At 39.1% G+C, this 23,120-nt stretch overlaps 1 protein-coding gene across 1 annotated transcript in view; it reads left to right on the top strand.

Moving 5' to 3' along the window:
• The first annotated feature begins 1,597 nt into the window (after positions 1-1,597).
• The window catches only part of CAPN5 (calpain 5), a 145,319-nt gene continuing 123,796 nt past the window's right edge, over positions 1,598-23,120 (top strand). The window contains exon 1 of the mRNA XM_003764627.4: positions 1,598-1,859. The gene's annotated coding sequence lies outside the window, so the exon portion shown is untranslated. The remainder of the gene's footprint in view (positions 1,860-23,120) is intronic.

Below are 23,120 nucleotides of genomic sequence, written 5' to 3'. Positions count from 1 at the left end.
GACAACTCTGAGATACCACTACACACCTGTCAGATTGGCTAAGATGACAGGAGAAAATAGTGATGAATGTTGGAGGGGATGCAGGAAAACTGGGACCCTGATACATTGTTGGTGGAGCTGTGAACGAATCCAACCATTCTGGAGAGCAATCTGGAATTATGCCCCAAAAGTTATCAAACTGTGCATACCCTTTGACCCAGCAGTATTACTACTTGGCTTATACCCTAAGGAGATACTAAAGAAAGGAAAGGGACCTGTATGTGCCAGACTGTTTGTGGCAGCCCTGTTTGTAGTGGCCAGAAACTGGAAACTGAGTGGATGCCCATCAATTGGAGAATGGTTGAGTAAATTGTGGTATATGAATGTTATGGAATATTATTGTTCTGTAAGAAATGACCAGCAGGATGAATACAGAGAGGCTTGGAGAGACTTACATGAACTGATGCTAAGTGAAATGAGCAGAACCAGGAGATCATTATATATTTCAACAATGATACTGTATGAAAATGTATTCTGATGGAAGTGGATTTCTTTGACAAAGAGACCTAATTCAATTTTAATTAATCAATGATGGACAGAAGCAGCTACACCCAGAGAAGGAACACTGGGAAATGAATGTAAACTGTTTGCATTTTTGTTTTTCTTCCCGGGTTATTTCTACCTTCTGAATCCAATTCTCCCTGTGCAACAAGAGAACTGTTTGGTTCTGCACACATATATTGTATCTAGGATATACTGCGACATATTATAGGACTGCTTGCCATCTGGGGAAGGGGGTGGAGGGAGGGAAGGGAAAAATCGGAACAGAAGTGAGTGCAAGGGATAATTTTGTAAAAAATTACCCTGGCATGGGTTCTGTCAATAAAAAGTCATGATAATAAAAATAAATAAATAAATAAATAAATAAATAAAGTGGTGTGTGGATATTGGGAAGAAAGGCATGCTAGTGAGATAAGAAAGCCTGGGAAAATCAGAAATAGGGAGTGGTGGAAAGAGAAAGGTAAGGAGAGAAGGTGTTAGGGAATCAAGGAAGTGAGGTGAGGGAAAGGAAGGCGGAGATGGATTTGGGGAAGAAAGAAGAGCAAAGGTAAATGGAGGAGACAGGGAGAGGATCAGGAAGCCCCAGAAAGAAAGATAAAAAAGAGAGGGAGATGAGTGAAGCGGACTTGAAGAGGAGGGCCTGGGATGGAAGATGAGCTGAGAAGTGGAAGGGATATAGGAAGTGAGGATGAGAGAGCAAAAAGAGAATGGGGGTGAAGGTGGGAGAAGGGAGAGGGAAGACTGGGAGAGGGAGGATAGAGCCCCGCGTTAAGGAAAGGTTTAAGAGAGAAAGAATAAGACGGAAACTTGAGGGAAAAGGAAAACGTGAAAGTACGAAATGGGGAGAGAAAGGCGGGCAGAGAGGGAAGAAGAGCTTCGATCGCAAAGTTTCCCTTTCTAACTCACTCCCTGACCCTTCCCGCCCCTTTCCAACTTCTCTTGCTCCAACCCGGGAGGCCCCTTCAGTCCCCTAGAAGCCTCTCTTTTGGAACAGTCCGCATGCGCGGCTTCCCTCTTCTCCTCCCCTCTTTCGTCCCTCTGAGGCTCCTCCCCTTGTCCTGATTGGGCTTCAGGGCTGGGGCCCGGAGAGCCAGAACCCTGCGGGGCTCGTAAGCGGAGGAGTTGCCGCTGCAGCCTCCGAGCCTCTCTGCCTCCGCGGCGGGAGCACCTGGCTGGCGAGCCGCCTCCCCCTGCCCGCGCGCTGCCATCTCCAGCACTGCCGGCGCCCGGGCGCGAGCCCCGCGTCTGCGACAGCCGCCCCTTCGGCTCCTCCTGCCCGGGATCCTGCCGCCTCCGACTGCCGGGCTCGCGCGCCTCAGGTAGCAGGCTCCGCGTCGGGCGGTGGGCACTGGTGGGCGTCGCGGGGTCCGTGCGTGACCTGTGCACGTGCTTGTGTAGTTTTGTGGGGTTTGTGTGGTGTGGGGAGCGTACCTGTGTGCGTGGTGCCCCTGTGCGCGCTTTACAGAGGGGCTGAGTGGGGGGTTTGTAGCGGGAGGCTAGAGGGATGTATACATGTACCTGTAGGGGTGTGTCGCACGCAGGCGTCTGAGAGGGGCTGTGCGCTCTGTATGTAGTCTGTGGTCTCTAGCAGGAACATATATAGATTTGGGGGCGTGTCTGAGAAACAGTGGGGTGTCATTGTGAGCGTGCCCTGTAATGGGGGGGAGTGTCTCAGAGAGACCGAGATTGTGTGTGAGAGAGGCTGCGAGAGGAGCCCTGCGTGGTGTTTGTTAAGCACCTACTATATGCTTGGCAAAAGGGATACAAAGTTAAAAGGAAACAATTCTCTAAAGTGCACGGTGTGAGTCTGGTTGGTTGGTGTGTGGAGGAGGGCGAGAGCGGCGGGGAGAGTGCGGTGTGTGTATAATTGTGAAGTTGTGTGGGGTGAGAGTGTGTGCCGTCTGTGAGACTGAGGGATGCTAGGTGTGAGTGTGCGGTCTCGGTGTGAGACTCAGGATTATTTAGCGTGGGTGCGGTGTGAGATTGTGAAAGTGTAACTGAGCTCGTAGAGATGGAGCGACAGTGTATCATTCAGAGACGGAAACCAAAAATAAGGACTCCTTAGTCCGGGATGTGTCCCCCCATGTTAGGGGGCCTCCTCGCGTGGTGTGGGGGAGGGAGGCCGAAGGAAGGAATCTATTTGTTTGGTTATGAACTACGTGACCGTGACCGCAGTCCCCCTCCTCCCCCCTTCTCTGCCTCTGCAGAGACCCCAGGGAGCTCTGTGAGCTGAGCCTGGATGGTGGTATTCCTTTTCTTCCCTCCCCACTCCCTCTTGTTTTTTTTTTTTTTTTCCTTTCTCTGACCTCGTTTTGAGTTATGGAGGAAAAGTCCCACCTCCCTGCCCCCTCCTTCTTCCATGCACTGACGATTTGCAGCTGGAAGGAGCCTCAGAGATCCTGGAGCCCAGCCCCCTCATCTTATGGAGGCTGTCAGAAATCGAGTCCCACTGAACTAAAGTCACTTGTGGCGATTTAGTGGAAGGCCTGTTGCATTGTTCGCTGGAGTCCTGGGATAAGATCCCTGCCCTGAAGCTGCATAACCCTGGGAAAGTGAATTCCTGAGCTTCAGTTGCTTGCTCTGTAAAGTAGAGGTAAAAATAGTACTTTGCACTATCCCTGGATTGAGGTAAAGGGAAGCTTCACTAATGAAACACCTACTTACTATGTTCAGACACTTTGCTAAGCACTTTTTCCAAATATTTTCTCATTTGCTCCTCACAACAACCCTGTGAAATATTTTTTATCCTACTCCTCATTTCATAATCGTGTCCGAGAGAAGCTAAATCATTTGTCCAGGGTCTTGCAGCTAGTAAGTGTCTGAGTCTGCATTTGAACTCCAGTCTTCCTCACTCCAGGACCACTAGGAGAGCCACTTAGCAATCTCCAGAAGAAAAACTTGAATTATTCATCCATTATATTCATCCAAAATCACACAGTTAGTGGTGGATTATTGTTGGGGAGAAGAGGAGGAAGAAGGGGAGAGAATTTAAAATACATTGGCTTTTTCTAGGATTCCATGCTCACAACTTCTCCCTGAGCCAACCAGCCTTCTTTTTTTTCCTAATCTTAATACTTCCTCAAGTGTCCTGCAGTGTTGTTGCCTCCCCTTTCTAAAGACTTCACTTCCTGGTGACCTTTGGATGCGAAATAGGACTGACAGTTAAGCTTGGTCCATCAGTCACTTTTGTTTAGTTGGAGGATTTTTTAAAGGAGAATATTAAGACTATCTTGGCAAGAGGGAAGCCGTGAAGAAGTGATTTGTATGCTAAAGCAAATTGTAATAAACTTTTAAAAATACCCTTAAAAAGACTTAATTTCCTTTGCCCCACATGCTCCCTGGTTCCCCATCTTTAGAGATTTGATTCCCTAAGGAAGGGCAAAACTTCTTTCCCTTCTCTGGCTAGAAGCCAAGTCTCTATAAATCCCTAATACTAGAGGGAAAAGAATTAAGTCTCCAGCAAAAAGCCTATCCTTTCTATAGCCTTGTTTCTTCTTCATTTGTAAATGGGGATAAAGCCAGTACCTATAATAGCTACTTCAGAGGGTAGTTGTGAGCCTCCAGCTCACAAATAGCTAACATGAAGTCATTTGTAAAGTACTGGGTAATTACTGTACTCTATGATTATTTCCATCCAATGACTGATAAGGAGGAGAAGAGTTGAGGGGACTATTAGGAAAGAGAATCTCCAATAACTTAGGCTATGCTGGCAATCTGGGAACACTGGATTTGGAATCAGGGAGTCCAGTTTCAAATCCTACAACTTGTATGATATTGGTCAAATCATTGACTTTCTCTGTCCCCCCAGTAAAGGAAGGAGTTGAAGTAGAGTCTTTCAGGTTTCTTCCAGCTTCTAACATTTTTTGACCAAGATCATTTCTCTGTAATTCTGTGTTACTGCTATGACATTTTATGTTCTGAGATTCATTTCAGCTATGACCCTCTATGTTCTTATATTTTACTGCTATCATTCAGTTCTGTGATCCTTTCTAGCTTTGAAACTTATAATTCTAAAGCAATAAACTATTTCTGAACAACTCTGAGAAATCTTTTTTTTTAAAGGTGGGGGTAAACTTTGCTAAATTTGCCTCTCTTCACCTGTTCCACTGCATGCTCCTATGTTTGAATCACTTCTACTTCCAGCCAGGGACCCTCTTTAACATTTCTATCAACCATAAGTAAATATGAAATAGGGAAGAAAAAGAAGAATAAAATATGGTACTAGGATATATGTGGTCCTGACTTCAAAAAGTTCATACATCTGGTCCTACACGGTTTTGGACCTGTAGTTAGGAAGGTCTCAGTTCAAATTCTGAGGCAGACACTTAGTAGCTGTGTGCCTGTTTTCTCCTCCGTAAAATGAGTCCTGCCTTCTAGGACTGTTAATAAAGATTAAATAAAATAACACATAAAATATCTTGCAAACTTCAAACTGCTGCACAAACATTAATTATTATAATCATAATTAATTAATAATTTTCATGAACAGTGATTCGTTATTAATGTTAATTTTATTATTAAACAATAAATTATATTAAATAAATTATAATGATATTGTAATAAATTAACATTAATTATGACTAGAGGAAACTCAATTGGCTGCTTGATGTGTGCTAAAATGTGTCATATAGTCTCAAATGCTTTAGGAAATTGAGAGGGGAAAAAGATGTGGGAAGGCTTCATGGAGGAGGGAGTCCTTGAAGAATGATTGGGATTTTATCTTACTCCTACTCCATATTGTGCTTTGCATCTAGAAAGAGCCAGTGAGGATTATGAACATTCTCTATCTTTTAGCAAACATTTGTAAAGTACTTATTATGTACAAAGCCCTGTGTTCTGATCCTTGGGATGAGAGGGATGAGATTACAAGTACAGCTAATTAAATTCTCGTCTTTGTGTGGTTTATAATCTAATAGTGTATTTCAATATTTCTAGGAACTGTGATTTCATCAGTGTGGATAGAGATCTCAACTCCTTAGTGGATGATTTTATGGACTGCTTTAGGAAGAAAAATCCATTCCCTGGTGTCAGCCAATGTTCTTATGATAAACTTTCCCATGATATATCTCTCTCCATGTTTTGTTATCCTGGTTGTCAAATGAAAGAGATGCATAATCTCTACCTGAGATTATTTCCCATTATCATATATGAAATATTTGTAATTAATTATTTATATTATATATAGATATAGATATATCTGTATATATATACTTGTTTGCATGTTCTTTCCTTCATTGGAACATGACCTTTTTGAAGGCAGAGATTGTCTTTTTGTTTTTCTTGCTATCTGTGGAACCTAGGACAGTGCCTCCCATGTAAAGTGCTTAATAAATGCTTGTTGAGAGCCTGACTAAATTGCTAGACCTGTACTGGAAGATTTCCTAGCTTCATAGAACCTGCCAAAGCTTTTCATCTCTGGGGCAAAAAATTTGAAATCCTCAGGATCACCTCCATGGTACAGTGAGACATTGGACAAGCACTTTTAAGGAAAGGACAGAAAAATAAGACAGAAATTGATAAGGGCCTTACAGGAATATGGAATGCTATGGAAAAAATAATATTGAAGGGTACAGGGTAGAATACTGGGGAAGGCTTCACAGAAGAAAGAGCCTTTGATCTTGGGCCTTGAGGGATAAGGAGCAAGCTGACAAGCAGCAGAGTTTGGGACAATGGTGACATGAGCAGACATAGAAACTGGCTGTGGTTGGAGGAGAAGATGAGGAGAAGCAGCAGTGAGCTATCCAGATTGACTAAAATAAAGAGTCCATGGAATTGGAAGGGGAAAGTAGTGGAAGATATGCTTGCTGGAGGAGACTGGAACCCAATTTTAGAGGGAAAAGGATTAGGGCATTCCAAAGGAGGCATCCTCTATGCACCTGGGGAGAAAAAACAGCTGTCCCTAAGAGCTCATCTTGAATTGGATAGTTAATTTGGAGAAGTTCCTTTATGTCTGGGGTTCATGTCTACTTAATTTTTAAGAATTTTGGTAACTGTTTCAATATTAATTAGTTTCCTTTGTATTCTATGCAGTTAATAACATTATTCTGAGAAGGGGCTCCACCAGATTGCCAAATGAGTCTATGACTCACAGAAAATGTTAAGAATGGAGCTAATCTTTTTATTAGTAGTGAGTCCTACTAGTGTAGGATAGACTGGATTGTCCTCAGGAGGTTCACATTCCTGGTATAAACAGATATGCACACTCCTTAGTTCAAATTCTCCCTAGTAGAATTGTAATCTATGCTTCTTCCTCTTTCTTCCCATCCTTGCCTCATTGGAGCTGATCTGAAATGGGTGGAAAAACTTGGGAATATAACCGAGATTGGGTTCAAGTGCTAACTCCCTATGTGACTGAGGGCACCCTCCAAGTTGGAAGGATCCTTGGAGGCACTGCTCTGGCTTGGAGTCAGAAAGATCTGAATTTGAATCTAGCCTCTGATACTTGTTTGCTATATAATCTTAGGCAAGTCACTTAATCCTATTTGACTCAGTTTTGTAATCTATAAAATGAGTTGGAGAAGGAAATGGAAAACCACTCCAGTATCTCTGCAATACAATTTGGTGAAAATACCAAATGGGATTATGAAGAGTCAGACATGACTAAAATGACTAAACAGTAGTGATAACAAAGCCTGTTCTAACTAAGGTGTTCTTTGATGCTGATTCTTTCAAATACATTATTCTCGCTGTATGAAGAAAGACATCTCAATTGGAAGCAGAAGCCTAAGTCTTTTTTTAGTCTCTTTGTGGAAGTTGACCTGAAACAATAGAATATCATTTTCTCGAAAAAAGTTTGTTTTGCAGTTTGTTTCTACTTTGTATTTAGTAGGCACTGAATAATATTTATTAAATTCTATTGATTTAAAAGAGAAATTGAGATCTGTATGTATGTGTGTGTGTGTGTGTGGTGTGTATATATACATTCATTTATATATATATATATATATATATATATACACACACACACACACACATACACATATATGTATATATATATATATATATGTGAATGCATGGAGAGTCCTTTGTAAAACAAAGTCCTTCTGCTTAAATGAATGGCTAAGTTTTTTTTCTGACCTGGAAGTTTCAATGAATATAAGCATCCTTGAGGTCAAAGTGACCTTAGAACACAGAATGGTAGAACAAAAGATTCAGAATGTCTGAACTATAAGGGATTTTAGAGCATTGAATGTTAAAGGCTGTAAAACTCTATATAGAATCATAGTCTCAAAGGCTAGAGGCAGAGGCGCCTAACGAGCCACCTAAATCTAGGCCAACCCTCCCCAATTTATAGATGAGGAAACCGAGGCCCAAAGATACTTACCTAAAGTCACAAGCAGTATGCAGCAGAGATAGTATTTGAACCTGGGTCCTTTGATTCAGAGTCAGTACTTTTTCTGTTGTATCATACTGCTCATAATAACAAGAATTAAAAACCATATTTCTCATTTTATGGAAGAGGAAACTTAAGCTCAGAAAAGCAAAGTGGCTTGCCTAAGGTCACTAAACTAGTGAAAATTTCACCTTTCCCTCTACTTACCTTCAATCCCTTTCTAATAAACAACTGAGTTCTAATAAGCATTGACTTCCCCCTCTGATAGATACTCTGTGTGTGTGTGTATGTGTGTGTGTGTGTCTGTCTGGACTAGATGATCCCTGGGAGTCCCTTTCATCTCTCAAGCTCTAAAAGAATTCTATGACCCCTTGTCCCTTTCATATTGCCTATAGGATAAATGACAAGCTCAAATGGCCCAATGTGGAAAGCCCTTGTCCTTCTGGTTCCAATCTCTCTTCCTAGACTTATTTATTATCCCTTACATACTTTATACTCCAAACTATATTCCCTACTAGACCTGTTATTCTATTCCTCTCCTGTCTTTGAATATATTTCTTATGTCTGGGATATTCCTTTTTTCTCACCTCTTTATTCTTTTTTTTTCCAACTAAACAGTTATTTTTGGGTAATTTTTTTTATTATTATAGCTTTTTATTTACAAGATATATGCATGGGTAATTTTTCAGCATCGACAATTGCAAAACCTTTTGTTCCAATTTTCCCCCTCCTTCCCCCCCACCCCCCACCTCCCCTGGATGGCAGGTTGACCAATATATGTTAAATATGTTAAAGTATATGTTAAATACAATATATGTATATATGCCATACAGTTATTTTGCTGTACAAAAAGAATCAGACTTTGAAATACTGTACAATTAACCTGTAAAGGAAATCAAAAATGCAGGCAGACAAAAATAGAAGGACTAGGAATTCTATTCTCAACTCTCTTTTCTAGAATCCTTTCTTAGTTCAGAATTCAGCTCAGTCATGGCCTCCAACATAAATAAGGCTGTTACTGATAAGGCCTTCACTGACAAATCCTTTTACATTTACCTTGTATATATTTTGTATCCGCTTCTCTATGTCCATGTATTCCCACAGAAGGGAGTAAGCAGTTTGAGGTCAGAGACTGTTTCATTTTTTGATTTTGTATCTCCAGAACCAAGGACAGTTCCTGGCACACAGTAGGCACTTCATAAATTTTAGCTGAACTGAATTAAATTGAATAATGATTTCTCATCCCTTTGGCATTGACTGAATTCTTTCTGGCTATTCAGCTCTTCTCTCAGAAAGGTCTCTTTGTCCCGGGCCATAATTTAATTCACTTTAACTACTGAGTTCTCCTGCTAGGCTAGGAATACAAAGGAATACAAAGATTGATGCTTCACAGACACTGCCCTCCCAACTATAGTCATAGAATGTTAGACTGGCAACGTGGAAAGGAGCTGTTGTCACAGAGCTCAGCCAAGTCCCTGTCTCATCCTCCCCTCCAATTTTCATCACCTCTGCTTATTTGATAGGTGATGATCTCAGGGCCCAGGGAGGCTTCATAGTCAGTGAATGGTAGAGCAGGGACTCAAAACTTGATCCTCTGACTCCCAGGCCAGCTTTTTCCACTGGGTTGTACCATGTAAACTTCCTTTTTATTCTTTTCCAAAGGATTCTGTTGTTTCCTGTGCCATTCTGGGCCCAGGGCCTGATGCTGTGGTATGAACCATTTGCTGCCTAACATTCTTCCCATGGATACTTGTGTTTTTCTTTGGCCAAAAGAATTTATCTCTAATGGTAGAATTTCAGGCATCAATAATAGGCTGGGAGTAGATTCTAGGGGAATGAGGAGGGAATATGATAGAGATTACTGGTGCCTCTAGAATTGTATTATAAAAATAATTGTCTCATTCAAGCTGTTGGAATGTGGCCAAAGATGATGTAGATTCAGTGGAAGGGAAAAGGAGGATGTTGGAGAAATGACTTCTTTTCCGAATATTATAATGATAACACATTTATAAAAAGACAGTTCAGTCGAACATTTATTAAGCATCACACCTTGTGGTTTTAGATTGAAATCGAGGTAGGCCGTACAAGTGTAATAATCTCCATTTTACTGATGAGACAGTTGGCAAGTGATTTTGCCATAGCTTATGCTTATTCATTTGTTTCATTAGTATCTCATTTTTCATGACCCCATTGGGTTTTTTTGGCAGAGAGTAGAGTGGTTTGCCATTTCCTTCTCCAGCTCATTGTACAGATGAGGAAAGTGAGACAAACAGGGTTAAATGACTTGCCCAGGGTCACACAGCTAATACATGAAGCTAGATTCAATTTAAGGTCTTCCTGATTCCAGGCTTGGTGCTTTACCCACTGCACTATCTATCTCCTTTCCTATAGCTACACTGGAGAAGTATCTCAGAGAATCTTGGACTCTCAAAACTGGATGGCACCCCAGAGTTCATCTGCTCCAATTTGTACTTGAATAGGAAATCTCTCTGACATTTCTGCCAAGGAATGAACCTGTTTCTGTCAGAAGATCTTCAGTGGTGGGGACTTCAATTTGCATGCCTTGTGGAGGGCCTTGAATACTATTTGACAGCCGGTGATGAGAATGTAATTATATGATAACAGGAACTTTCTCTACTGTACTGCCTTACAGTACTAAAATTTACATAGAAACAGGGCCCACCAAACTACACATAAGGATCTCTGCTGGTGTCATATTGACATTAAAAAAAAATTGCATTTTTATATCTTTATTCTATTATAAATTTCATTAAATATGATCTTGGTGTAACTGATGATGATGATGGCGAAAATGAGATAATTGTAATAAATTGTTGTGAGGCAACCTGACAGATTGGATACCGTTTTAGCTTTTCAATCAGGAAGACCTATGTTCAAGTCTCACCTCTGAAGCATATTGGTTGTGAGACTATGGGCAATTTTGTCACTTAATTTCTCAATACCCTCAGCATCTCTTTAAGATTGCAAGTGATTCAGTTGTTCTTCTGCAATTATAGAGAGAATTCCACACTAATGAAATTAAATCATAGATCCAACCTGCTTCCCTAACCTCCCCCCACCCCCCCCCAAAACCACACAGGACTTTACATGCATCAGCCTTTGAAGCAGAGAGGGTGAGAATTATTGGCCCCATTTTATAGATATAGAAACAGATTCAGAGACTTAATGTCACATGGTTAGGAGTTGTTAGTACCCAGACTCAAGAGATGTTCAGAGAGCCCAGTGAGCCTCTAGGCTGAAAGCTGTGTTCCTTCCAATTTATGTCTTTGTTCAGGTTCTGGCACCAAGGCAGGAATAATGATGTTGGAAAATCCTTACATGTGTTTGGTCATCAAGGCTCTGTGAAGTAAGAAGAGCAAGGGGCAGATAGTTGGTGTAGTAGATAGAGCACCAGCCCTGAAGACCGGAGGACCTGAGTTCAAATCTGATCTCAGACACGTAATACTTCCTAGCTGTGTGACCCTGAGCAAGTCACTTAACCCCAATTGCCTCAGTTAAAAAAAAAAAAAAGAAGAGGAAAAAGAAAAAAAAGAAATAAGAAGAGCAGGATTAATATTAACATGAGAGCTCAACACTGTATAATGGAATGAATAATGATCAGCCTGGGAATCAGGAAATTTGTGTTCTACTTCTGCCTTTGCCACTAACTTGTCTTCTTTTGGGGGGGGGCATTGAGGCAATTGGGGTTAAGCGACTTGTCCAGGGTCACATAACTAGTAAGTGTCAAGTGTCTAAGGCTGGACTTGAACTCAAATCCTCCTGACTTCAGGGCCAATACCCTATTCACTGTGCCACCTAGCTGGCCCCCAGAATAATGTGCTTAAATATTTGAAAGAAATGTTGCAGTCAGAGGTCAATCAAGTTTATAGATATTTATTTTTTAATTTAATAATATTTTCCCCATTTACTATTAAATTAAAATAAAAATAATTTTCAACATTCATTTTTTGAAAAGATTTTTGAATTCTAAATTTTTCTTTCTCCCTCCTTTCTCCCCCACTCCCTCAAGACAGTAAGCAGTCTGATATAGATTATACATGTGCAATCATGTAAAACATTTCCACATTAGTCATGTTGTGAAAGAAAAACAAAAGCAAAGGAAAAAAAACATAAAAAAAATGAAAATAGTATGTTTTGATCTGCCTTCAGACTCCACTCTTCCTCTGAATGTGGAAAGCATTTTCCATTATGAGTCTTTTTGAATTGTCTTGAATCACTGTCTTGCTGAGAAGAGCTAAATACAGAGCTAAAAATAAAGAGCTAAATAAACTTTCTGTCATAGTTGATCTTCACACAATTTTTATGCTCATTTCACTAAGCATCAGTTCATGTAAGTCTTTCTAGGTTTTTCTGTAATCTATCTGCTCATCATTTCTTATAACCCGATAGCAGTAGATATATAGTAAGCATCTACTTTGTACCAGGAACAATGTTAAATGTTAGCAGTACAAAGAAAGCCAAAAGATAGTCCCTATTCTTGAAAAGCTCATAGTCTAATGGGAAAAACAGCAAGCAAATGACTTTTTGCAAATAAGCTGTGTATGCAAATATATTGTATCTATATATAGCTACATATATAACCCTATAATATTTTTATGTGTATATGCATACACACAAATATGTACATAAACACACACAGGTACTCAAGGTACATTGGAGATAAATAATAGAGGGAAGGCAGTAGCATTTTTTTAATAACTTTTTATTGACAGAACCCATGCCAGAGTAATTTTTTACAACATTATCCCTTGCACTCACTTCTGTTCCGATTTTTCCCCTCCCTTACTCCACCCCCTCCCCCAGATGGCAAGCAGTCCTATACATGTTAAATAGGTTACAGTAGATCTTAGATACACTATATGTGTGCAGAACCAAACAGTTCTCTTGTTGCACAGGGAGAATTGGATTCAGAAGGTATAAATAACCTGGGAAGAAAAACAAAAATGCAAGCAGTTTACATTCATTCCTAGTGTTCTTTCTTTGGGTGTAGCTGCTTCTGTCCATCTTTGATCAATTGAAACTGATTAGATCTTCTCTTTGTCGAAGAAATCCACTTCCATCAGAAAACATCCTCATACGCTATCGTTGTTGAGGTATATAATGATATCCTGGTTCTGCTCATTTCACTCAGCATCAGTTCATGTAAGTCTCTCCAAGCCTCTTTGTAGTCATCCTGCTGGTCATTTCTTACAGAATAATAATATTCCATAACATTCATACCACAATTTACTCAACCATTCTCCAATTGATGGGCATCCATTCATTTTCCAGTTTCTAGCCACTACAAACAGGGCTGCCACAAACATTTTGGCACATACAGGTCCTTTTCCCTTCTTTAGTATCTCCTTAGGGTATAAACCCAGCAGAAACACTGGTGGATCAAAGGGTATGCACAGTTTGATAACTTTTTGGGCATAATTCCAGATTGTTCTCCAGAATGGTTGGATTCATTCACAACTCCACCAACAATGTATCAGTGTCCCAGTTTTCCTGCATCCTCTCCAACATTCATCATTATTTTTTCCTGTCATCTTAGCCAATCTGACAGGTGTGTAGTGGTATCTCAGAGTTGTCTTAATTTGCATTTCTCTGATTAAAAATGATTTGGAGCATATTTTCATATGGCTAGAGATAGTTTTAATTTCTTCGTCTGAGAATTGTCTGTTCATATCCTTTGACCATTTATCAATTGGAGAATAGCTTGATTTCTTATAAATTAGAGTCAATTCTCTATATATTTTGGAAATGAGGCCTTTATCAGAATCTTTGACTGTAAAAATGTTTTCCTAGTTTATTGTTTCCCTTCTAATCTTGCCTGCATTAGTTTGTACAAAAACTTTTCAATTGGATATAATCAAAATTTTCTATTTTGTAGTTAATAGTGATCTCTAGTTCTTCTTTGGTCATAAATTCAAAAAGCAGCAGCATTAAGGAGGATGGGGAAAAACTTCCTGTAGGAAATGAGATTTGACTTGGCACCTAAAGCTAGCCAAGGGAGTTCAGAAGGTGGAGATGATGAGTGAGAGAATTCCAGGCATTGGGGACATGCAAGAAAATGAAGTTATGGTTTTTTTCAGTCCCTTCCTCCCTCCCCCCCAAAAAAAACTGATGGGCATCTGTGGACACTAGGTTAAGAACTCTTGGCTTAGGTATTCTGACTTGCATTTTTGTATTTTTTCCATTGAACTAAGAGTATGTATAGCCACCATCCATATCCTGAGATATACATATGAGCATACACAATTCTCATGATAAAACTATACAGACATATGCTCCTCCCTCCCTCCTCCCTCTTACATAGACACACACACAGACACACATACCTCTTCAAGTCTGGAGGTAACCTGTGATTCCATTTATCCTTATAAGATGGGATTAAGCTTGTTCTCATTTTCCTTTTTCTTCTGTATGAGCCTGTTCTTATTATCAGTTGGATGTTCTGTTTCATGAAATCTCACTCCAGCCTTTTACTGCTGTCACTTATATGACGGACATCTATATGATGAAAGCTTTTTTGGTCTTAAAAAAAAATCTTGTTGTCCTAATATACTGAGAAGCAATAAGATAAGACAAGAAAGTGATATACTTGGCGTGCAGTGTCACCCACTTAAACCTACACTCCAGTACCTTTCATGCCCTAAACTCTTCTATATTATTTGTCCATGCTCCCCATACATCTACATGCTCATACATCTGCTCATTGATGCACACCTGCTCACCCATATATATACTGCCTCCAGATATGTTCATAGTGGCAGTGGGGCACAGAAGAAGGAACACAGGATTTAGAGTGAGAGGGTCTGGTTTCTGATCTTTATTGTGCCACCTTTGTGATGTTGGGCAAGTCATTTAATTCATTTTGACCTTAGTTTCTTTAACTGTAAAATGATTTGATTGGATGACCTAGAATGATCCTTTCATGTATGAGTCTGTGACATTGGCCTTCTTCCAGATCTATACATATCTATAAGTGCTCCTATTCTTCCCTTCCTCCTTCCCTCCATAGACTCACTGAATATAGGAATATAAAATATTCCTGTGCACTTACTTAAGCCTCCTTACACTCATGGACAAATATCCCCACAAGACTCCAGTACCTAAACATATACATTTACTTGTACATACACACATGTATTCATGTATACATATGCACATATGTGTGAACATGTAAAGCATACATTTATAAAAACACATACAACCACAAAAAAGTCTGCACCATCTAAGATGGCTTCAGATCTTCACTCCCTCTCTAGAGCTAGACTTTGTCTTGGCCATAGGAGAGCAGTTAAGAATGGGCAAGTTATCTTGCTCAAGATAATAGTATCATCAGCTTGCAGCTTTTTGTGAGCAAAGGAGTTTCAGCAGTATCCTGTCCTTCCAGAAGAAGAAAGACAACCTATGACAACCATCTCTTCACAGGGCTTCATCTTGGCCCCAGTCTTCTTAGCCATTGCCGTCCAAAATGAAACTTCAGACTTCCCCACAATTCTTCCTTTTGTCTTGCCTTCTTCCTTCTGCAGTAGACGTCTCAGAGGCTAAGTAGAGTGACTTGCCCAGAGTCATGGGGCTAGAAATTGGAGCCTCATCCTGGAACTAAACCTGAATCTCCTATTCCCCAGAAACAGTTCTCTTTCCATTAGGCTGTGCAATCTCTGCCAAGAGTCACATTAAAAATAGGGAACATCAACAAGTCCTCAACAAATTGAGTACTAGAAGTATTGCCAGCCAAGGAATAGATGCTTTAGCTGGAGAGACAATCGTTCTCAAAAGGAACAATGAGTGAACAGTGCAAGATAATATATAATCCAGCTGGAGCACAGGCATATATTAGCATTTATTAGCTATGTGATCATGGGGAAGCTACTACCTCTAAACTTCATTTTTTTCCTTTTTTTTTACATAGACAGAACTCAGATATCCCTTGTGTTCAGATCTTGAAGATACAACTCCCATAGAGCTCTGCAATTCACAAATCACAAAAACAGCCCAGGGCACCAAGACCAGAGAGAGAAAAAAGGGAAGGCAGTTCCTAATTTTGTTAACTCAAATACTGAAATGGATTTGTTTTTGAGTTGGAAGTTTCCTGTAGCCAAACCTATTCATGCCAGCCTATCCCTACTAACTTTTATGCAGATCCTCCTATGAGATTGACATAGGCAAGTTCATTTACTATGCTGGATGTCTCCCTCAGTTTCTCCTGACATTGAGAGAATTCTGGCAGAGCCTTCTGGCAACTTTCCATCCCTTCCTTTTGCTATATGATCAGCCCAGCTTTTCATTCTGTCATTTAATTCTTCAACAAGTTCCATCAGATCAGATCTTTCTTATTTTATTTTTTGTACCCTTTTGGCAGTCAGTGGAGTGGATTACAAAGGAAACCAATTATTTATAGAGGAAATTGGTAATTCAATGGATAGAGCTCTGGGCCTGAAGTCAGAAAGACCAAGTTAAAATCCAGCTTCAGATACTTGCTAGCTATGTGATCATGGTAAAACATTTAATCTCTATCTGCCTCAGTTTCCTCAACTGTAAAATGGGGTTAATAATAGCACCTATCTCCCTGTGAGGATAGAATGAAATAATATTTATAAAAAGTGCTTAGCAAAGTGCCTGGCACACAGTAGGCATTATATTATCCCCTTCTCTCACTTCCTTAGAGTAATATAAAAATTTAACTGTTTTCCCATACAAGTTCAGGGACTCCCTGAAACAGATTTCAGCCTTGGGGTCTTTGGGAGTTGAGAACTGCAGATCTAAAACCTCTGCATTTAAGTTATAAGTCCATTGAGAGCAGGGATTTTATCACATCTACCTTCTCAGCCCAAGGTCTAACATAATAGATACCTAAATATATTCAGTTTCTCACAATTAGGGCCAGAGCTGGCACTTGAACCCACTTTTCCTGATTCTTATTCTAGTGATCTCTCATGATATCTTGTGACTTTTCAATGGGCTGCATTTGAAATTCTGAACCTTTAGTTCCTTGTTACCTTTCCTGAATAACAACCCAATCATGCTTACTTGCTCTGTATCTCTCTTTTTGTCTTGATCTCTTCCTTCTATGTATCTTTTCCCTTTCTCTCTCTACCTCTTTCCACCCTTCTCTTTCTTTCTTTATATCTCTCCTGTCTTTCCTATCTCTCTCCTCTTTTCTGTCTTTTTCATCCCTTCTGTTTCCTTTCCCTTTCCCCTTCTTTCTGTCCCTCTATGATTTTCTGTTTCTCTCTGTCCCTCTTTATCTTTCTGTCTCTATCTCTTTCCTTCATCTGATAGTACCATCAAGCTCATGAAGTTGTTGTGGGGCTATCATCATCATCATAGTTATCAATTACAGTATATGGTGCTTACTATATGACAGGCACTGTGCCAAATTCTCTATAACTATTATCTCATCATAAAATTCTTTGCAGCTCTTTAAGCATTATAAATTGCTTACTATGAAATGAAACAATATGTATAAAGTGCTTTGTAAACCTGAAAACCTTAAAAGCCATTATTGTTATTAGTGACCTAAGCAGAAGATGAATTTGGGGTCAATGGTTCACTTCTCTATTAAGGAGGAGGAAAAGACTACTCCTAGTCTGGGAAAAATCCCTAGGGACAAAGTTGGCCACTCTTCCTTTGGAGACAAGGGGTTGATGGAGTGGTACCAAATAACTTTACTCTGAATGACTTGAAAACAGAGATTTTGTTGAGGTGTATGGGTGTGTCTGTGTGTAAGTGTGGATATGGATGTGTATGTATATGTGTATGTGTGTGTGTATATATATAATGTATGTATAATATATATAAATATAGATATAACACATGGGGTATGTATATACAAATATACACACACACATATATATGTATAGTAGACAATGACAAACCACATAGTATACATACATTTGTATGTAAATATATATATGTGTGTGTGTATGTGTGTGTGTGTGTATATATATATATATATATATATATAAAATAGACAACTGCAAACCATATGTGGGTTTACATATGTGGTATACATACATACATAGACACACATATACACAAATGTGTATATTGTATGACATTATGGACTGATGCTGCCTATGTTAATATATGATCATACTCTTCAACTCTTATTCTCTGTAAGGACCCAAGGAAGAGATTCTAGGATCATATTTTGGGTGTTCTATATTTTCTACTCCACATCTTGGAATCCCTGACTCTCTAGAAACCTGAACTCATAGACTATTTTTTACAACAAGGATTCTTTGCCTTTTGGGATCTCAAGGACCCTGTCAGTTGTCTGGTGAAATCTTGGGACCCCTTCTCTCAATAATCTCCTTAAATACATAAAATAAAATAAACACATTTATAAAGTAAACTAAATAAATTTAGATAACAGGTTTTTCCCCCATCCAAGTTTCCTGCAGTATATTAATATTTCCACCCTCCTCAAAATGACCTTGTTTTTACTTTGTATATATATTTTTTGTATTTACTAAATATTGTGCATATTTTCTCCCAGTAGAATGTAAACTATTTGATCTGAAGGACTTTTTTTTTTTTTTTTTTGGTTTTGTGTCTTCAGTGCTTTTCATTGTGCTTTCCTGGCACATGATAATCACTTTAATAAATGCTGGGTGGATTGAATGGAACTGAAGTCAGAAGGGCTGGATAAGGACCTGACTCCAGCCCTTATTAAAGGGGAGAAGAGACTTTCCACTTCTTTCTTCATATGTAAAGAATATTTTCCCTCTTTGTCTCCCAGAGCTGTTCTGAGAAAAAATGCTTTGTAAGATTAAGAGAATTATAGTGTCATGGGCAGTTGTTACAAATATAAATTATCTGCCACATCATTAAGAAGCAGAGCTACTCTGAAAAGCTGATCAACTCTGGTCAGTTTTAAAGGAAATCCCCTTAAACCTGGAAACAGGAGAAAGAAAAATTTTTTTCCCAGGGGATGATGACTCATTAGGTCTAAAACAGGTTTGTCTGCTTTCCTGTCTCAGGTGATCTAACTGGTTTCTGAGCTAATATGTCCCATCTCCAATTCCCTATAGCTTTGCAGGGATAGTTATCCCCACTCACTAACCTTTTCTGGCTATCTAAGCTAGCAAATTTTGGCCTTTGTCTACTACTTGGGAAAGCCAGCTCATTTTAGTGAGTGATGCTGACTGATCCAAAAATTAAACTTTATTTATGAATCTTTAAGGAACTGTGCTGAGTGCCTGTGGCACATACTACATAGACAAATCACTCAGTGTCTTGTGGGAGCTAAATAACTGTATATATACAACATATCTATAGTAGATTGTAAATCCTCTGAAAGGAGAAAGCACTAGCAGCTTGGGTAAATGGGAAAGGCCACTTGCAAAAGATGAGATTTAAACTCTGCCTTAAAAGAATCCAGGGGAAGCCAGGAGGCAGAGGTTATGAGACAAAGCATTCATGGAATAAGGAGAGAACCCATGTAAAGGTAAAAAGGCATCATATTTGAGGAGCTACAAGTAGGCTAGTATAGCTAGTATGGAGGGGAGTAGAATGAAAGAAGATAGGAAAAGTAGAAATGGGCCATGTTATGAAGATTAAATTTTTTTTTTTGTTTTGTTTTAATCAGTAAGTACCTGGAAGTCAGGTATTTCATTGAAGATCCATTTTCTCCCTTGTAACATTATGCACAGTTTTTCTGGTTATGTTGTTCTTGGCTATATTCCCAAATTCTTTGCCTCATGGAATATTGTATCCAAATTCTCTACTCCTTTATGGGGGTGGCTGCTAAATCTTGTATGATCCTGTTTGTGGTTTCTCAGTAGTTGAATTCTTGCAGTATTTTTACTTTGATGTGGAAATTCTAGATTTTGGCTACGGTGTCCTCAGGAGTTTTCTTTTTAGGGTTTCTTTCAGGAAGAGACTGGTGAATTTTTTTCTGTTTCATTTTGTTCTCTTATTCTTTCCCTCTAAAATAATAGGTATAATTTATTAATCCAATAAAAAGTATAATAGAGGCAGCTAGGCAGCACAGTGAATAAAGGACCTGAATTCAAATCTAGCCTCAGACACTTACCACTTCCTAGCTGTGTGACCCTGGGCAAGTCACTTAACCCCAATTGTCTCAGAAAAAAAAAAGAAAGAAATGTACAATAAAGCTTCCCTAGCCTATCTTCAGAAGCATTGTAAAAGTACCTTCAAATTTCATTTCAAGAAGAAATGTATGTTGTTACATAGAATCAAATCTTCTTGCAAAGGATTCATGTTGAAAAATTCATATACATGTTAAAATTGCTTTTACATGTAATTGGTAGAAAATAAAATATTATTTTAAAGAAAGAAAAAGAAAAATTCATATAACCTTGTAGAAACAAAAATAGGTTTTCACCATCTCAGAACTCTTTAAACCATAAATTAAATAAATAGATGGGCTTGTATGAAAATTCCATCCCAGGCCCCACTAAACCTAAAAGGCACATTACAATTGCACAGTTGTTCAACAAACAAAAGCCCAAATGCATAGATGATTTCACAGGGAAAAAAAATTCCTGCCTGCAAGCAGATATGCCAAATTTTGTCTCTTCCGGCATTACTTAAGCCTACCATTGTCTTTCTTGAAAACACAATTTTCTTTCGAATCCATATAATTAATTATATCTAAAAGAAACCAAACATGTCCAATTGCTAATACACTTTGTATGAGTAATCAGTCATTATTTCATGGGGAGTTCAGATGAGGCTCAAAATGTTGTTGTTTGGTAAGAAGCAAGTTCTTTATCCTCACAATACAATTAGAAATCATTAGAATTTTTTGACGCATGCAGCATATCAAAGTATATTGCAACATACTGAATGGTCACAGAAAGCAGACATCCCACAAATCCTATTGCTTTGGAGCTGAGACATTGTTTACAAAGAAAGGAAAACTTGGTTTGCAAGTGTCCTGTAACATTCAAATTCACATTAATTGTCTACATTGAATCTTTGTGAGAAATGCTGAAATAGAGGGAAAAAAAACCCACCCAGGTTCAAAGCATCCTTGTGGCTTTTTTTTAAATTGAAAAATTGACAACAGATTTTGCTCTTATGATTTTCTGTATTTGAAAAGCAGGAAGTTTCTTACAGATCTCCAAAGCAAATGTTACACTGTTCTGTCCTCTTTAGTAACATTCACTGGAAATCTGCCCTTTTTGTCTTCTAAATTTCTTCTCACTTCCCTTCAATCCTTTTGCAGTTTCTTATTGATAAAATTTGTATATGCCACGGATCATCAGTGTTAAAACCATCCATGTTAAAATTACCTTTAGGTCATGTAAGAAAACGTTATGAACAGTAAATTGCAGGTAAACCGTTTAGAGTAACATCTTGTCTCCATTTTCTCATTTTGGAACAGCCAAAGCTGTAGTATCTTTATATTTTCTTGATTGAGATTCCTTTTTGGGAAAGGTTTGGTGTCTTTAGCCCAGATATCCTGATCAGGTGCAGTGTCGAGGGGGGCAGAGAACTAAGACAGAAAGGGGCAGAATAATGACAGCCACCTCACTGGAACCTTGCTCTGAAAGATGTCACTTTGAGATTTTTCAGCAGATTAAATATGTGGGTGAGAGTGAAGATAAGACGTAGGTTTCAAACCTGGGTGATTGGGAAGTTTGTAGAGCCCTTAACAGTCATAGGAAAGTTCAGAAAGAAGGAAGGTTTGGGGGGCAAAGATAATAAGTTATGTTTTAGGTGTGTGTACTTGTGGGGTACAGTTTGAGATGTCCAAGTGTCAGTTGGATGGGTGAAACTATAGCTCCAGAGAGACACTAATGCTAGATAGATCTAGGATGATCTGTATAGTAATGGTAAAGTCCTTAGAAGCTGATGAGATCATCAAGAGAAATACAGGAGAAAGAGATGATGGCCCAGGGCAGGATTCTAGGAGACATCCATAGTGAATGGACATGATATGGATGGAAAACCAGCAAAGGAGACTGGGAAGGAATGGTCAGACACAAAGGAATGAGAGTGACACTAGTCACAAAATCTCGAGAGGAGAGAATATCCAAGAGAAGAGGGTGGTCTATAGTGTCATAGGTTGCAGAGATTAAGGCAGATATTGAGTAAAGGCTAATAGTTAGATTTAGCAATTAAAAGATCATGGACATGTTTGGGAGAGAATTTTTTTCAGTTGACTGCTGAGGTCAGAAGTGGATTGCAGAAGGGTTTAGAAAGGAATGAGGGAAAGAAGGTGGAGTCACTAAGATCCCTTTCTGAAGGAGTTTAATCATGATGGAGAGGAAAGGTATAGGAAGATAGTCAATGGCGATGGTAAGAATGAGGGCCATATGGGCATGCTTGTAATATCAAGGAAGAAGCCACTAATTAGGGAGTGATTGAAGATAAAAGTTTAGGAATGAGAGAGAAGTCTGGAGGAGAGGAAATCAAGGTCCCATGTAGAGGAGTTTGCCTTGGTATTCAGAAGGATCACTTCTTCATCTAAGACTAGAATGAAAGCAGTAGTGGAGGAAAATGTCTGAATGATGTCAGAATAGGGAGGAGAATTGAAAGATGAATTTTTTCCCCAGTGGTTTCAGTCTTAGTTTGACTCTGAGCAGGCTTCAGCTCAGAGGATGAGTGGAGTGAGTTTTTCCTATGAGAGCCTTGATGAAAAAAGCGAAAGTTTGGAATAGCTGCTGAGAATAGGTTAGGAAACAAATTAGGGAGGCTTGTGATTTTTACCTTGCTTTAGCGAGGGCCTAGTTGAGATTAGATAATGTAAATTTGTAGTGAGCCCAGTTGAGATGATGTCATGATTTTCTCCAGCTCTGTTGGGCAACATGTGAATAGGAATACTTGGAAGTGGATGTGGAAGTAATCACAGACTCCAAGTTAAGAACTCCTGGTCTAGTGCTTTCAGGTTTAGAAAAGGCTTTTTTACAACAAAACTGTGTGGTTCCTAGGGCAAGGATTATCATTCCTGTTTCACAGATAATGAAATTGGGCCTCAGTAAGTTCAAGTGCCTTGTGCAAGGACATACAGCTAATAAGTAGGACTTGCAAGGATTCTTGACTCAAGTCTAGTGCTTTATCCAATAAAACAATTATTAAGTGCCTTTCAACAAGATAAGATATAAAGTTTAGCGAAGACAACCCTTGCCTTCATGGATCTTGGGATCTAGGGGAATAAGACATAAGTTGAGATAATCATGATAATAAAAATAGCTAGAATTTATATACTTAAATATTTTATATATAAAATTTAAAGTTTGCAGGATATCTTACAACCATT

Source organism: Sarcophilus harrisii, chromosome 3 (genome assembly GCF_902635505.1).
Source record: "Sarcophilus harrisii chromosome 3, mSarHar1.11, whole genome shotgun sequence".
Classification (NCBI taxonomy): Eukaryota; Metazoa; Chordata; class Mammalia; order Dasyuromorphia; family Dasyuridae; genus Sarcophilus; species Sarcophilus harrisii.
This window is presented reverse-complemented; position numbering and strand designations above follow the sequence as displayed.